Below are 15,054 nucleotides of genomic sequence, written 5' to 3' on the forward strand. Positions count from 1 at the left end.
GGCCAGGCCCGGGAGGCGCGGCGGGGTGCAGGCAGGGGCGCGGCCGGGTTCGCGGGGGCCGCGCCGGGGAGGTGCGTGGGGCCGGGGCCTGGGCAGCCCCGGGTCCCGGGCGTCACGCGGTCGGGGCGGCCGGCGGGCCAGGGCAGTGCCCGGCGTCCCAGAGTTCCGGCGTGCGGGCGGGCTCCTGCGGGGTCAGCGTGTCCGGGGGCTCAAGGAGCCGGCTGCCCGAGCGAGATCCCAGGGGCCCGGACGGCCTTCGGGTCCTAAGAAGTTGAGGGCTATGGGGGAGAGTGCTCCCCCGGGGCACGGCCGGGAAGTGTGCAGGGGATTACAGGGTGTGCGTATGCTGTACTGTGGGGGGGGGGGGGTGTCGAACAGAGACCCCTGGGAAATATGGGTTGTAAACACATGACGTTCAGGGGGCTTCAGGTGGAAGCTCAGACTTGGGGTGAGTATAGAGGGTGGTGGGGGAAGGCAGGGGAGATGTGTGCTCTGGGATTCAGAGAGTAGAATGTCAAAGCTGTGGACCTAGAGAGGTCGGGTTTGGGAATATAGGGGAAACAGGAGAGTCAGAGAGAGCATATGGTAGAGAGAGGTGGGAATGTGGTTGAAGAATGGGGTTGGGGGGCCTAGGGATTTGGTGCCCAGAGGGGGAAGGGGTCGGAGGGAGCCATTGAGTAGGAGCCTGCTGCTTGGAGTTAGTCTATGGCCCAGCTGACTGAATTGGTTCTTGTACCCAATCAAATCAAAATTGCATCCAAAATCCCATTTCAGAGAGCAGCTCCACGTGGACTTATTTGTTTTGGAAGGAAGTATCTTTAATATTTGCTGGTCTTTCAGTACCCGCCAAAACTGCGGGCACCAGTGTACTGGGGAGAGGGCAGAGGTTTTGGATTCTTTCATCCCTGGCAGCTCGAGGCTGGGTGAGCAAATGTTGGCTGAACAAACGAATGAAAGAATGAATGAATGGAAGACCCTGCTCTAAGAAAGGACCTCACGCTATTTTCAACCTTCTAACCTCAAACTACCCAGAATTGGAGAGGGATGTCAAGTGTCTTGTTCAAGAGTGGTTTATGATTGTGTCTTTTATGGTGTTAGTGCCTTGAAATAAGAACTTCATTTTGAACATTCTCAACTATGGTACCTTGCTTTGGGCAGAGGTTCCCCCGGAGGCCGGGGGCGGGGGGGGTGGGGTGGGATGCAGGTACCATGACTCTCCTAGGGGCATGGAGGGCGGCATAGACCTATCTGGGCTCAGCACGGTAGAAAATGTTGCCTCGTCTCTAATTAAGCATTGGAGGAAAATGGTGTGCAGGCCCATGGGCCCTGATGGCAGCTTGACCCTGCCCTTCCTGTAAGGCTCACCAGCTTGTCCTCTTGCTTCTCCTCTCCTTATCTGCGGGATTTTCTCATTTCTTCTTGGAGTTGGGACAGTCCTGGGTCTACTTTGTCACTTCCCAGCTGTGTAGGCATAAAATACCTTCCGGGCAGATTGATGTTAGGGTTAAATGGATTCATTTGCAAGCCTCCTGGTCCTTTTCCTTCAGATCCCACTTATTTTCTGTTTTATTTACTCCTTCATTCAGCCAACATTTGCGTGCCCACCTGTGCCGGGAACAGAACAGGGGTGAGTGAGCAGCACTGACCAAGCTCCAGCCCTCACATACTGAACCTCTTCTGAAGAGACCGGCAATGGCAAATACAGAAATCAATAAATGGGATAGCTTCAGAGTGAGAAGTGATTTGAAGAAAACAGGCGAAGTAATGGGATTGAGAGTGATGAGTCCAGGAGGAAGAGGGACGGCTCACACTGTGGTGGCCTCTAGATGGGCTTTGGTGGCCCAGGCCCATCTTACCTTCACAGCCCCACAAACCTGGCTTCCTTCCCAGGGCCTGGTCCCTGGGGCCTGAGCCTCAGTCATTATGCAGCTTTTGGGGGAGTGGGTTGTGTGTGGCACAGTGGTCCATGGGTCCGTGTGCAGGTTTGGTTTTGGGAAGCTCATGAGAGATAGATTCTGCCTGAGAACCCACAAGGTTAGTAACTGCCATTGCTGGCAAAAGGTCACACGGACTTGAAAAGGTCAGAGAGATTGGTCAGGAACATAACAAGATAAAGTAAAGAAAAAGATGAAACAAAACCAGAATTACTGTGGCTCTTCTTTGGGGTTCAGAGAAATGTTTGAAGGAGGGTCCTTCCCTTCCTTTGGCTGATGGGGGCTTCCTGAGTCTGGTGGTAGAATTTCTTCCTGGCTTTGAGGGCATCAGCTCCCCCTAGATCCTTTTGGGTGAACTGGACCTCAGATTCTGGGCCGATTTGGGAAAATCCTTAAGCAAAAGCATTTGCTGGTTACAATAAGGAAAGTGAGTTAACGTCATGTTTGTCATAGTAAGACAGTTTGAAGGCAGCCACAGGCAGAAAAGAACAGTCTTTGGAACTGGGCAGACTGGTGCCCGAGCCTAGCTCTGCGTTCTCAGCCAAATCCCTTAACTAACCACTCAGAGATTCAGTCTCTCCTTATCTTAGAATGGGGAGGAAAAGACTGAATTTGCAGGGGCTGTTACAAGGATCACAGGAACTGACTCCCAGGGCTCGTCAGTCTGACCTGTTAGTATGTAGGCCCTTCATTCATTCATTCCACAGGTATCGAGTACCTGCTACATGCTAGGCACTGTTGTAGGCACTGGGGATATACCAGTGAACAAAACAGACAAAAGTGACAAATGTCCTTCCCTTTATGAAGTCCACATTCTAGTGGGGAAGGGGCGGGGAGACATAAATAAAAATCAGTAAGTAAAATTTATAGGCTGCCAGATGATACTAAGTGGTATCAGAGGGAAATCAAGAGGGTAGAGGCAGCAGTGCTTTGGGAGTGGGCTGGGGGTGGGGGTCACAAAAGTGTCTGGTTTAATACGTGGCCAGGGAGGGCACCGGAAGGCAGCATTTAAGATAGGATCCGGGGCCACGGAGGGGACAGGAGCTGAGGCCTGATGAGGGCAGAGAGGTGGCTGGGCCAGATCACCTGGGGCCTTAGAGGTCATGGTTAAGGCTTTGGCTTTTCGCTGAATGAGGTGGAAGCCAAGGGAGGGGTCTGAGCGGAGGAGTCACATGTCCTCATTGCTCCTGCTGCCCGAGGCCTCCCTACTCAGCAGCATTTGCTTCTCCTGGGGCGGGCGCATAGCAGCCCCTCCCAGTAAGGGCTTGAAATAGTGGACATGTTCAGAGCACGCTGCTCCAGCCCGACTCCTTTGAGATAAATTAGTTCAGACAGTCAAGAGGTGAATGAGGAAGAAAAGGGCCAATGCCAAGCTGAAACCAGATGCCAGGAATCCATTTTCTGCCTCATACTCCGCTGTGGGTACCACTTTAATCACTCCCATCTCAAAAAAAAAAAAAAAAAAAAAAAGGCAAAAAAGCCCCAAACGCAAAATGTGTAGCAGCTACATGACAGGCCTCTGTGAGTTCCAGCTAGGCAGTGATCGCACAAGTTAAGAAGGGTGGGGTGGGGTGTGAGAAAAGTCGACTCAAGTCTAGATTGTCGCTGCCTGAGGTGTGGTCAGCGAAGCAGCAGCGTGGGTATCACGTGGGAGCGTGTGAGGAATATAGACTCTCGGGCCCACTGCAGACCTGCTGGGTCAGCCCCTGCACCTTAACCAGGCATCCAGCGGGTCTGTTGGCACGGGGGCCTAGAACTGAGGTGGCGGCCTGAGGGGATGGGGATAAAGACGGAGAATAACAGCATGTCAGCTCCCTGTTGGCTCACAGGTCAGTCCTGGCCCTAGGAGGGCAGTCCCAGCTGCTCTCTCTGGAGGGAGTCCCTCTATCCCCAGAATGTCATCCTTTAGCCTCCCAATGATGAGGTTCACTGCTGTGTGACAAAGTGCATGGCCTCGCACCTGGGCTTCAATCCAGACTCTACCTGTAGCTGGGTGACCCTGAGGCAGTCAGTTAACCTCTTGGAGCCCGTGTTCTTCATCGCCCTGACAGGGTTCATAATCGTCCTCCATTCAGGTGGTTGTAACCCATCAAGAAATGGGTTGATCTATGCAAACTTTGCTCCATGAAAACTCTGGTATTGACTCCCTCCAGCTGACTCAGTGTAACCCTGGGCAAGGCAGGCCACATCCTGGGTAACACCTGGCTGGGACAAAGAGTGGGAGCCCTGGAAATGACACATGAGCTTGTGCCTGGTCAAGACTCCCACGTTTTTCAGTAACAGAAGTGGGTCTTCTGGAGCCTGCACCACAGCAGCCAAGCAGCCAGCCACTCCCTTTCTAAGGCAGTGTCTGCTTCTCCTTCCTCTCCCAGTCTGTTAATCTTCTTAGGTAAGCTCAGTTACTGAGCTTACTTAGAACAATTAGGCCCCAGATGGTGGTTTCTCCTTTAAGGGATCATTACTGTTCTGATTGGGTGTGATTTTGAGACATTTTAATTACCTCTTCGTGATGGGCAGGTAGGGAAATGGTGCCTGAAACAAAGAATATTTCTGGGGCAAAGTTTGGTTACAAAATGTGTGTAGACCATTGAGTGAGAGTGAAGTTCTTGCATTTGTCACTAGCTGATATTCCCAATGGCCTTGGTGCCTCCAGACTGGTGGCATCCCCCTCTGGAGATGGGCTGAGTTCCCGGACAGCTCTCGGGTCTCAGGCCTCTGGAATCCTTCCTGCCCCTCTAAGGGCTTCTTTGGAAACAAGGCTGGGGTTTAAGCAAGAGTCAGCTGTGGGGTAGGAAAGTGGCACTGTTGTTTAGAATGGCTTCTTTGGTCATTCCCAGGGTACTACAGACTGCTAGGAGACAGACTCTCCCCAGACAGTGGGGAAGGACAGTGAGACCTTGATGACACTCCACCCCAGCCTTCCCAGGGCAGCCATCCTGTTTTTAAATACTCTGTCTTGTTCTCCTCTGAAGGACACACCTTTGTGGCAGACCATATGTCCTGATTTTTGGATTCAAAAGAGTCACTTATTTGACAACAACATATTGATAGCTCTTGAGCTAAGCACTGGGGTTCATGGTCACTGTAGTCAGGACAGAAGGACCATGACCTTGTGGCTATATACAGTGGGGCCAGGACTGTTCAGCTTTTCTCTGGCCGCCTGCTTGGAGGGATTTCAGGTTCTGAGGATTCCTGACATTGATCTGCTTGGTAAGCCTGCCTCTCCAGTGTGTCCTCCCATTACCTGGGCTTCCCCTTCCCTGCCCCCACCCTGTACCCACTGGCTGGTGTGGCCTCCTGGAGCCTCTCATTCACCTTGCTCATTGTCTTTCCACCTGTGCTCATGCTGTTTGCTCCGAAGTCTTCTCTGCAGGCCAGAAGCCTACCCGTCTATCATGGTCTGGTTCAAGTTCCTCCCAGCTGTCCTTCCTTCCCCCAAAAAGATGTTTGCCTCAGAAAAAAACAACGGTACAGTGTTAGAACCAGATGGGTCTGAGAGATCACAATGTATCATTTTCAAACTGAATTGTTGAGGAACCCCTCTGGGAACATGCATTAGGGCCTGGTGGCTGGGTAGGCAGGGCTCACTTACTGGAGCAGTGATACTTTTTACTAACGTTTTCTTGGAAGGAAGGCCTAATGTGCTTTTGGAACACATTTGAAAGCCACTGATCTGGTTGTAAGCTCCCCATTTTATAGATGAGAAAATAGGCCCACAGAAGTGTCCTCCCTTAAAACCACCAGCTGGCAAAGTGGCAGAAGCAGGCCGGGTGGGTCAGAGTGCAGTTGCTTAGTTCAAAGTAAGCTTCTGCTGCTTCCTAACTCCTAACTTCCTAACCGCTACTTCCTAACTGCTTCCTAACTTCACCTGTGAAGCCCTTTGTGTAAAGTGGTGATATGTTTCCAGAATCCCTCTTCTGAAACTCTTGGTGCCAGCTGTGTTTCTGAGTGCAGAATTTTCCAGACCATGGTGCCTATACCAGCCGGTATGTGACACTCAGTGGCTCCAGGATCGGCACTTCATAATGAAACAACACACCACTATTTTCTGCATCGAAACATGCAAACAGGCCTTGTAAAGGGACAGATAGATTATTAATAGCCTCATGTTGGCTCAGTTGAGGTTTTGTTGCCCAGTAAGTTAACAAAAACAAAACCAGGTTTTGGTTTTTAGAGAGTTCTAGATCTGGGAAATTATGCATAAGGGATCATGAACCTGTAGTAATAGTGCCAAATGTGTAGGGCAGTTGTAAGGACCAAATATGAAAACAAGGAACAAAAAAACCGCACCTAACAGTGCTTAGCTTGCTGCCTGCACAGAGTAAGCCCTCAGTATAGATCTGCTGCTGGGTCACGGTGGTGGGTTTATCGTCTCCCAGTTCAGGGTTGTTTCTCCTCCCCATGTGGCCTGTTGTGGCTCGTGCCTTGTCTCCTCCCCCAGGTGGCCAGCCACTAGAGGCTCTGCTTGGAGGAACCGTCAGGCTCCCAGTGTGTACTTGCTGTGCGGTGTTGAACCGGCCCCAGACTCTCATGAGGGGAGGCCGCGGAGCAACTGGAAGCGGCCTAAGGAGGGCAGGCCCCGGGGCCTTCAGAAGTGGGAGCGAAGGCCGCAGGACAAGCCCTGACTGGGGCTCCCACCAGGGCTGTTCACCTGTGTGGCTGGTGGTGTCACGTGACTTGGGGCCCGCCAGAGGGGCCTGGGTTGTCAATCCAGCATGCTGCACGTGAGTTCCCTTTCCTCCTTGGGGCCTGCGCCCCAATTTTGTCCAACTGCCAGCCCTTCCTATGTGCCCCGTGCTTCACTGAGGGTGTGGGCACTGGTGGGGCTGCTCCCTGACTGTGATTGGTTGAGGCGTGAGCATGTGACTTAGTTCTAGCCAATGAGACAGCAGGGGTCTTAGCTGCGGGAGAGGCTTCTGAAGATTTCCTCTTGCTCAGTAGTAACAAACGAGCCTTCCAGGCGAAGGGAGTAGTCTTCTCTCCTTGGAGGTCAGCGCTTGGCTTCTGAGGCTGCAGCAGTCTCATGTCGGCAAGGCTGACGCTCAGAGCGCAGAGACGCAAGACGGATGTGGCTCCACGCCTGAAGCGGCTCTTGTCTGGACATCATTTATGTGGAGCAGAAAATGCCTTCTTGTTGAAGCCACGCCGAGTGGGCGTCCGGTGGCTACTTGCCGCTACAGGCTTTTCCTCCCGTGCACCTCCTCGCTTACTCGGAACACCCCCAGCTGCCCCGCCGGCTTGGCACCGGCTGCATCATCAGGAATGGCCTTCGTCCCTGGTTCTCACTGACCTCACTTGGGTAGATTCCTGCCCCTCTGGGTGACCTCATGCTTGGCAGGTGGCAGAGGGTTGCAGGCCTTTCTGTGAAAGCCAGTGTTTCCCATCTGAGAAGCCAGGGAAAGGGAAGAGGTTTTCTGAGATCTCTCGAAACCATTCCCATCAGCTACTAGGCTAGGATGAGCAGTGTTTGGCAGACGGGTCGGAGGAGTGCCACATGCTGTATAAAGGGCAGCCGCGAGCCCCGGGAAACTGACCAGCGTGGCTGCAGCCCCTGTCTGTCTACGCAGGTCCGTCAGGCGTGGTGGAGGTGGAAGTGCCAGAGTGAGGCGGGACCCATGTTTTTTGGTCCTTTCAGAGGCCTGCCAGACCTGGAGTCAGAATCTCCATGCATTTGCCCTCCCAGTGACCTTGGGCGCCTCACTTGATTCTCTGAAACCTTAGTTTTCTGGACTTTGCAGGTGTTAAAACTGTGCTGGTAGGGAATGTTCATTGCTTGAGCTTTTGCTGTGTGCCGGGTTCTGGGCATGAACTTTTACGTGGATCGCAGTTAATCATCACAACAACTAGGTGAGGAGCAGGGTCAAGGGTCACAATTCTTATTCAGGGGTAAGTAGACTGAGGTTTGGAGATGTTCTCTGAGCTGAATTCTAACCCACTTGTAACTCCAGTTCCATTATTCTTTACACCAATAAATGGTTTTCTAAGCTTGTTGGATGGAAGAATCACCAAGTTGGCTCGTGGGGCCCCATTCCTAGTGATTCCAATGCAGCAGGTCTGGGGCCTGCGCTCCTATAGGCTTGACAAACCTTCCATGTGATGCCAATGCTGCCTGTCCCTGGACCTGCTCTGAGTAGCCCCGAACTAAGGGAGCCTGCACGTTATGGTTCCCAGACCACTTCTGTGGGGTAGTGGTCTCCCTGCCAATATGGGGGCTGGAAATCTGCATTTTAAAATAGAGCCTTAGGGGAGTTGTGTGGTTGGGCAGGTCTGAAGCTGTCCCTTCAGCCATAATCTTTAGCATGTAATGAGTACCTCCTGTGTATGACGCCTGCACCAGAAGAAAAAGACCGAGTGGGTCAGCAGCCACAAGAAGCTTACAGCTCAGAGCAGTCACACAGTCTCTGGGCAGCTAAGTCACCTGGGGCTGGTTAGCAACTCAGATTCCCAGGCTGGGCCGGAGTCCTGGTTCAGGAGGTCTTAGTGGGGTTGGGGTTCAGAAAGCAGGATTGTTAACTAGCATCGTGGTTGTAGCCCAGGAAGTTCTAGGACCAGATTTTAGACACGACTGTCTAAAGTGGTGGGACAGTGTCACCAGTAGCTTGGGCAGAACAATGACAGCGTTATATACAATGCCCCAGGGTGCCACTGTGTTACTGGGGCCTAGGGGCAGGGTGTGCTTAAGTGACAGTGGGTAAGGCCTTGCAGAGCGCCAGGAGGAGGATCTTGGGCAGAGTTGTGGCTTTGTCCCAGTTGGCCTGAGAGTTTGAAGCACTGAAAATCCCGTGTCCTGGGAACCCCCTCGGCTCTGGGCAAGCAAGACTGTCTTTTACCCTGTTGGGCAGATGGAGGCATTTTCGCAACGAGGAAAGGAACCTGGTGCTGGAGAAAGCCGTGGGCTCTGTCCTGTTAGACATGGGATTAGATCGTGGGTCTAGCACTTACTGCTTGTCTGGCTGTGGGTGTGTTCCTCCACTCCCTGAGCCTCCCTCTCCAGCTCCAAGGTTGTTCTGAGGAGTACAAGGGATAGAGCAGCTAGTTTCAGGCGCCGGCAGTCATCTGAAGCTGCCCAGATCAGGAGTTCTGTGTGTGGCAGGAGGGGAGGAAGGCCCGGATGGATGCTTAGCCCCTGATGGGGGGGCCTGTGGGGGCGAGCAGGCAGGGTGACGATAACAGCGAGAATAGCAGAGCTGTGCAGGGGGGGTTGGGGTGGGTTCCCATGATGCTGAATTGTGACCGAGGCCCAAAGCTGATGGCAGTCGCCGTTATCCAGCTCCCAGAACTAGTCAGTGCAGACCTGGGGCCTCTGCTTGGGTCTGACACACTCCCCAGTCCTCCTCCTGCAGTTGTTCATTCTGCACTTCTGTGTGGGGGTTCTGGGACACAAATCGGGGACACCACAAAGAACGTGACCACTGGGCTGTCGGCCCCACGGGGGCAGGGCTTTTTGCTGTTTTGCCCATTGCTCCGTCTCTAGCATCATGTCTGACACACAGCAGTTCTTTGACATACCGACGTGCTCAGTTCGTTGTTCAAAGAACAGCTTGGCTGTTGCCCTTGTGGAGTCAACTTAGATTCATTTACTCCCCAAACACCTAGTGAGCGTGTGCTGGGCGCCAGCCCCTGCCTGACAACCTGGAGTACAGTGCCATTAAGACCATGGTCATGCTCGAGTCTAGTGCGTGGAGAGCCAGCATCTATGTGCTTGGGGCTGGGAATGGTAGAGGACAAGGGCGGCGGGGATCCAGGGGAGGGAATGTCCACCTGAGACACTGAGACTCTTGGTGCTGTCCCTCTGGTGACTGGATGGCCCTGCCGGCCTGGGGCTCTGGGCGAGTTCTGGCTGATGGATTGCTGTTCAGGCTGACTGGATGTCCGTGACCTTCTCTTCCTATGTCTCTTGTGCAACTGAAGGGTCGATGGTTGCCTAGTGGCCCTTCCCAGGGAGGGGTTCCGGGTCTCTCTGCTGCCTCTCCCTGTCCCTCCAATCTCCTCACATTCGGGCTGGCTCAGCGCCCCTTGGCTGTGAGGCCTGCCTCCCCATCTCTGACCCTTGCAGGTTGGAAGCCTAACAAGAAGCAGCTTTTTATTCTCAAGTAAGAAGTGTTGAGATGGAGAGGAGAAGGGAGTTGAGGGACATTGGAAGGGGAGGTGAACCATGGGAGACTATGGACTCTGAAAGACAATCTGAGGGTTTTGAAGGGGCGGGGGGTGGGAGGTTGGGGGAGCCAGGTGGTGGGTATTAAGGAGGGCACGGATTGCGTGGAGCACTGGGTGTGGTGCAAAAACAATGAATTCTGTTAAGCTGAAAAGAAATTAAAAAAAAAAAGAAGAAGAAGAAGTGTTGAGTTGATGAGATGATATTGCTGGGCATGCCAAGCACATGCCTTTCTTTTCTCTGGCCCACCAGGCCAGGGGAGTCGGATCTCCACTGAGTCTTGGGCCTAGAGTCCTTGGGACTGTGTGTCCCTCATGCCCTCTGCAGCTGCCTCATGTCCTGTGGTAGCCTCCTTCCTGCCTCTGCCTGACCCCACACACCAGCTGTGGCGTCTCCCTTCTGCCTAGACCCTCACTTGGGGAAATCCTCTCTCACTTGGAGAAATTCCTGAGGCTCAGCCAGCTCAGACCTCTCTTACTTCCGACAGTCTTCTGTGCCTGATCCTCTTCCCACCCCACCATGCCAGGACTTGATAGCCCCTGGCTCCCTCTACACTATCCTCTTTGAGGGTAGGGCGTGGATTAGCGCTTTGAATCTTCAAGAGATGCCTGCTGACTGTGTGGGTGTGCATTCAACTTGTCTGGGACTGGCTTCCTGAAAGAGCCATTTCCAAGCCTTCTGGGCTGGCCTGATAACATCCCCCTGCCCTGTTAGAGTCATTTCCTGCCCTGCTGGGCCCTGGGGACAGGCCAGACCAACTCCAAGATGGCTTTCAAGTTACCTTCTCTCTTATTAAAGAAGGCTTTTTGAGGGGAAGTGTGTGTGTGTGCGTGCGCCTGTGCACACGTGCTTGTGTGCGCGTGTTAAACCAGTATGCTTGTCTGTTCTGCCAGTGCAGAGCAAGTATTGTCTTCTGTTCCCACATTTTACTCTCTCATCTTGTCTTTCCAGCCTCTGCACTGTGTGTGAACATGGGGAGGAGGCTTTGGCATGAAGCCTGGTCTCCGAACTACCAAGATTTTCCCAGATTATCGTTTCTGCCAATTTCTTTGAGCTCTTTAATCTTTGACTTATGGCACCTTTGCCTTTCAGTCAAGATCCAAATAGCAGGTCCTCGGAACTGGGTCATAATTTGAGCAAAGATACTAGAGGGGGAACAATGGAGGGTCGGAGGTAGAAACAGGAAGGCTTGGTCTCTGGCAACAGTCATGTCCCAGCCACATGCCAGGCACCCCGGGGAAGAGCTGAGTGTCCAGAGGCTAAGGTACTTGGTTAGGTCCTCTCCGTGAAAGGAAGATCCATGGATTGATCTGCTAGTTTCAGAGATATTTACAGAGCACCTGCTATGTGCTGACTCCTGGAGATGGGGCATGAATGTGAGAGGGACAGGGTGGAGGTCAGAGCCAAGGGGGTAAGGTACAAGGATTTTTGCTTTCACTTTGCATGAGAGGGGAGCCACTGGAGGGTTATGAGAAGCAGGGTGACATGACCTTGTCTTCTCCACCCTGCTGCTCGGCGGCAGCCCTACTCTGATGACACACAGTTCTCTGCCTGCTCCTGTGTGCTGCTGAGAAGACAAATGTTGTGGGAGGAAGCCCTCAGCCTCTCTAGTCATTTGCACTTGATGACCAGCGACCTCAGAGGCGCTGCCACGCTTCGGGAATGTTCATATCCCTGCTTTCACATACTCTTTCCCCTTCTTAGGCCTTTTCTTGGAATCCCATGCTATCTCTCCTAGCTCCTGAGCTGGTATGAACTTTACTGAGGACACGGACACTATTAGGAAAGCCCCTTGTTTCCCACCACCAAGTGTGCCTGCTCTCCTGCCTGTCACTGTGCAGAGGCTCCAGCCCCTTCACTTGTGCTCAGAATCCCTCTGTTTGTGCCTCCTCAGGACTTCAGGCTGCTGTCATTTCTTCTCTCTTCTGGATCAATTCCTTGTCTCTTTCCCAGGTCATTCCCTCCAGGATTCACAGACACCCTAGACTCTCCTATAAAAACCTTCCCCAAGCCCACATCCCTGTGACTTACTGCCCACCTCTCTGCTCTGTCTCAGCAAAGCCTCTTCAAAGAACCATTGTCTCCTCGGCCTGCTCCTTTGAGCTGGCACCCCTCCTCCCCCACCCCGAGACTTCCCATGTCAAGGTCGTCCTGTCCTGTTACCAGATCCAACGGTTCTGTTTGTGTTCTTATCTTCCTCCATATTCCAACTGCCTTTAACCCACTTGGCCACTCCATCTTTCCGGAAACTTCTAATCTGTTTCCGTAACAAACACAGTCCTGGTTTCTTTAAGTGAGTCCTTCTATTCACTCTCTTCCAGCTTTGATGCCAACCTCCATCCACCAACTTGACTTGTCTACTTGGGTATCAATGTTATTTAAGTTAGAATAGAACTCTTGGTTTTGTTTCTGCTTGCCTCACTAAATGGCAAGATCCAGTCCAGTGTGCCGCCTCAAAGCTAGAAGAATTTCTCTTTAATCCCTCTCCATTCCTCATCCCTCCTGCATTTGTGTCCCATCACTGCTGTAACTAATAATGATCACACATTTATTGGCTTAAAATAATGCAGATGTGTTCTCTGGTAGTTCTGGAGGTCAGAAGTCGGAAATGGGGCTCATTGGGCTAAACTCAAGTGTCCACAGGTCTGTCTTCCTTCTGGAGGTTCTCAGGGAGAATCCGTGCCCTTGTCTTTCCTGGCCTCCACTGCTGCTCACGTTCCTTGGCTCTCGGCCCCTCCTCCATCCGTGAAGCCCACAGTTTAGCTTCCTCTGTGACTCTCCATGCTTGTACCACCGCATGTCCTCTGACACTGACCTGCCTACTTCCCCCTTCCAAGGACCCCAGCATGCCCACCCACATAATCTAGGATCATCCTGTCTCAAGGTCTGTAACTTAATCACACCCCCAAAGTCCCTTTTGCCTTGTAACGTGACAGGTTTATGCCACTCACAGGTTCCAGCAGCTCGGACACAGTCATCTCAGGGGCGTGGGGGGTATTCTGCCTGCCACACCTCCAGTCCAACCCGTTAGTAAGTCTTGTTTATCTTACCTACAAATTGTGTCCTTCCTCTGCCTGTCTATCCCTTTCTGCACTCTTTCTTTCTCACCTCTGCCCCCTTGTCCCAGTGTCCATCACCCCCCGGTGGACTCCTGCAGTGACCTTCCGACCATCCCTGCCATCGCCTCTTCTGCTCCAGCCCTGAGTTCATTCTCCACACAGTGGACGGAGGGGGAGGTGTCTTTGCACACCTCAGCCGGATCCCTTCACCCCTGCTTTCACACTCCCAGCCCCCTCCAGAGGCTTCAAGGTGTGCTTCAGAGGAAAGCCTCCCTGCCGACCACAGTCTGTGAGCGTGTTCGTGGCTGCCCTTAGCCGCCCTCTGACTACCCTGATCCGTCCCCGCTACCTTAGCCACACGGCCCTCTTGCTGTTTCTCGAATGTGCCAGCTGTGTTCCCACCCCAGGGTGCTCTTCCCTCAGATCTTTGCATGGCTGACTCTGTCTCATCATGCAGGTCTCAAACTCAGACTCCTGGGAGACTCTGGCTCTGATCTGACCCCGCAGCCTCAAGTAGCCACCTGGTCGTTCCCTGCCACATCCCCGTTTTAACTCTCCGCTGATCTCGTACCACTAGCTGGCCTTTTTCTGGTTTGTCTCCGCTTCTGGAATATAAGCAGCACAAGGGCAGAGATCCCTCTTTCTCCTTCAGTGCTGTCCGTGCCAGATGCTGGCTGGTGTGTGACTGTGAGGAGCACGGGGAGTGTGGGGAGCTCGCGCTGAGGGAGAAGGAGGGCTCCTCCAAGGTGACCCTGAAATGCATCTCATGCGATGCCTGGATTTTGGCAGGAGAAGGGAGGGAGGTACAATGTGTCCAGGAACCCTCAGGTGAGACAGATTGCCACGGCCTAGGAAGGATGCCGGGGGCCTGGAGAGTGTGCGCACGGGAGGCTGGTGGCCCAGGGAGGGCGGGTGACAGGCTCTCAGTCATAACCACAGACTCAGACCTCCTCCCCCGGCTCTGAGATGATGGGCCAGGTTTGTCAACCCCTGTGGGCGACCAGACGAGGCATTCCAGAGTCAGAGCTCACTCCAACACAGGCCATCTTCTTTTCCTTTTAAATTTTAAATTAACTACTTAATGTTTTGTGCAGGTAAGGAATGCACATGGTACTCAAAATCAAATAATACAAGAGGGAAAAGTAACTTCCTTCCTATATCTTCTCTGTGTCCTCCTGCTCCTTTCCACGGACACAGCCACTCTTAGGACTTTCCTGGGGGTTCCTTTCAGTAATTTTCAGCATATCTGGAGCTTTATTAGAAAGCGTGTTGTAGTTGTTGTTGTTGATTTCTTTTTACACCCAATGGTAACATACCACGCACCCTATTTTATATTTCTCTGACATTGTTACCTATTGCTGTGTAATAAACCATCCCAACTTCAGTGTCTTAAAACAGCTACCTTTTATTATTTGTCATGATTCTGGGCTTGCTGGGGCTCGCTCATGCGTCTGTAGCCAGCTGCGGGTCAGCTCCGTGACCTGGCTGCCCTTGTCTGGCTTGCTCTCGTGGCAGGGCCTGGCTGAGATGACTCTGCTGTGTCCCCCATGGCCTTTCTTAGATCCAGGCCAGCGTGGCCACAGGCTCAAGGTGGCCACAGAGAAGCAAGCAGGAAGCAGAGGGAGAAGTCCATTTCCCAGCTTCTGTGTGTGTCAGATGCGCTACTGTCCGATCAGTCAGAGCAAGTCGCGTGGCTGAGCCCAGGGTCAGGGTGAGCGGCCACAGAGCACATGGATTCAGGGAGGTGTGAAGGCCTGGAGCGATGTGCACAGTCCGGCTACCACGGGGCTGCAGGTAGACCCATTTCCTTCATGTAATGGACACACCGTGTCCCGTCATGTGGGATGAGGCGTAATTCATTTCACAGGTCCCCAGGGAGGACGGTACGGGTGTGTTCTGTCCTTTG

General features: G+C 52.9%; 1 protein-coding gene across 4 annotated transcripts in view; it reads left to right on the top strand.

The window, feature by feature from the left end:
* The window catches only part of TTC7B (tetratricopeptide repeat domain 7B), a 247,823-nt gene that overhangs the window by 257 nt on the left and 232,512 nt on the right, over positions 1-15,054 (top strand). The window lies entirely within an intron of this gene.

The sequence above is a fragment of the Lutra lutra genome, chromosome 7 (assembly GCF_902655055.1).
Source record: "Lutra lutra chromosome 7, mLutLut1.2, whole genome shotgun sequence".
NCBI classification, from domain to species: Eukaryota; Metazoa; Chordata; class Mammalia; order Carnivora; family Mustelidae; genus Lutra; species Lutra lutra.